This window comes from Sinocyclocheilus anshuiensis, unplaced genomic scaffold (genome assembly GCF_001515605.1).
Source record: "Sinocyclocheilus anshuiensis isolate Anshui unplaced genomic scaffold, SAMN03320099.WGS_v1.1 scaffold86, whole genome shotgun sequence".
Lineage (NCBI taxonomy): Eukaryota > Metazoa > Chordata > Actinopteri > Cypriniformes > Cyprinidae > Sinocyclocheilus > Sinocyclocheilus anshuiensis.
Window position 1 is genome coordinate 1,463,550 of NW_015547662.1, and position 2,622 is coordinate 1,466,171.

The 2,622-nt window shown below is 30.9% G+C and overlaps 1 protein-coding gene across 1 annotated transcript in view; it reads left to right on the plus strand.

Moving 5' to 3' along the window:
• The window catches only part of LOC107702331 (vacuolar protein sorting-associated protein 37A-like), a 16,588-nt gene that overhangs the window by 5,090 nt on the left and 8,876 nt on the right, over nt 1-2,622 (plus strand). The gene's annotated exons all lie outside the window — the stretch shown is intronic.

Consider the following 2,622-nt stretch of genomic DNA (forward strand, 5'->3'; position numbering starts at 1 on the left):
TTGTATTTATGCACAGGCACAGACATTTCCGTACATTCACGTTGTTTCCACACACATTCACGAATGTTTTGATTTGTCATGTTTATGTTGCTGTGTTTAGTTATACTGAATGGATCCGTGTACTGTAGTAGATATATGCAGTCAGCAGGCGGTTTGGTTTAGGGATTTTCTGGCATCTCCATGTGTCCTGTTCGGTATGGCAACTTGGCTTCTCTAAAATGTAAAAAAGCTCTTTGCTGTTGCACTGACTGTACACATACTATAAAATTCTGATTTTTTTTCTTTCATATGTGCTTATATGGGCTCCTTATATCATTTGGTTCTTTGGTGTCCTTTTGGAGTTTCTACGTGTCCTTTTTTGGAAAGACATCTAAATTTATCTTGAAGAAAATACAGATTTTTGAGAATCACCCTTCAATCTTTTGGTTTACTTTGCTGAATATAGCAAATGATGACAAAATAAACATTTGAAACAAGATAAATGGTCTATGCTTAATTTCATGAAGCGTGCGATTAATCGTGATTAATCACCGAAAAATGATGCGATTAATCGGATTAAAAATTTGAATCGATTGACAGCCCTAAAAACAATATATATTTACCTGCCTGTCAATGTGACCATTAACCGACATCAGCGAATTAAATTATTGGAAATATTAACTTCTTCAGAGACATTTCAAGTCAATATTTTATTTTAAGGGGTTTGGCTGACAAAAAACATTCGGCAATCCGTGTGTTATATGAAATATCATTAATAAACATGAAAACAACAATGACATTTAAAAATTTAAGAGAAAAAATTATAATGGAGAATTAATAAATTAGGAATAATTCACTGCCATTGTTTGACTCATATGTAATCCATAAAAAACTAACTGTAATCTGATTATGAGCAGTTTAAAATGTAATATACTCTAATTACAAGTACTTCTTTTTTGGACTTTGGAGTTGCTAGCACTGCTGTGTTTGTAGTGATAGTCTACTAAACTAAAAGTGAGTTTATTGCTATTGGTTAAATTATATGTGCGATCTGCAGCTGTTGTGGTTGTTTATTTTCATGTCTATGACAATGAGTGTGAATTAATTTCCCATTTTATCAAGGAAACTTGCACCTGGCATTATTCAATCTGCAGCTTTTTTTAAATATACTAAAATCCTGTTGTTTAAATTTTCTCATCACTTTTGTTAGGTTGTGTCACCATCTGTGAAACTCAGAGTGTCAGAATCGACCCGAGCTGGTTTTGTAAGTGCTGATTAAGACTGTACTTTCAGAGATCATTTCTATAGTTCTTAACTAGAAAATATGTTTTGAAGGTGTTGTGTTTTCCATTCCAAAATTATGAGTGTTGATACTCTTTACTGAATGTGAATTGAGTGCAGAGTATTGATTCTCTTCATTCATTTTACACCGTTGTTGACAGTATGGAAGAAAAGTGTGTGATCAGAGTGGTTAATAAAACATTTGAGTAATTAGGCTTCTTTACATTTTTTTTTTGTTATCCTTTATAATGCGTTTACAATAGATTTAATACTATGATAATGTCACACCTACTTTATTTAATGAAAGAATGCCATTAGGAGTGAGTACTATAGGCTTAAATTCAAATAAAATCATGGGAATATTTAGAAATATTTGAGCGTTATAGACCTTGATTTCTACACTGACTGAATGAATGAAGGAATCAATCAATCAATCAATCAATCAATCAGACACAGAAATTGACTCAGAAGTTGACCAAACATTGCTAGCTAGTTGAATCCTATTTAATGCTGAAATAAAAAATAAAAAAACTCCAATAAGTAATATCAATACCGTAAAACTGACATAATGTACTGTTTTATTTAGCCAGTACTGTTGTTGGCATATCTTAAACCCTGTAAAGCCTGACCTAGTAGGCTTTTTTATTTATTAATTTTTTAATGAAAGTGTATTGGGCTTTTAGACAAAATATAAAAAATTAAAACATACATCAGGCTTTTTTTATGGCCCATGTAGAATGATAGAGTGAGAATATGGAGAACATACTCAAGGAGGAAACAAAATTATGCGGTTTGGTTGAAATGGTATTTATATGGTCAGAAAGTTGAGATAAATTTATGATAAATTGTAATGTAAATCAGTGAGATTTTTATAACGGTACAACAGGCAACTTACATAAAATGCTCTTTCATAAATATCAGTTGTTGCAGTATATCTCAGAATATACACTATTCTTATATTTACTGTATATAAATAATACATATTTCACATCAGAGAGCATGTACCATAACCTGATTGACGATGGTGATTTACAGACATTTAAAATCTATATACACAAATAATAAAACTTTAAATATATCAAAAGTGAAATTATAAAACTACACATTCATTAAAATTATTATCTTAAAACAATAATTATTTGACCACTCTGATCATACCCTTTTCTTCCTTGTTGTAAAACAATGAGGAACTTTCATCAATGATGAAGAGCATATGAATTAATTAATTACTCCTCCCCCAATTCTTGCTCAAAAAACAGCATCGACTCTTCATCTTGGTTTGAGAGACACAACACTTTCGAAACTTTCTTCATTCAAACATTCTACTACCGTTCTCCTATACTGTGTAGAATATATATATAT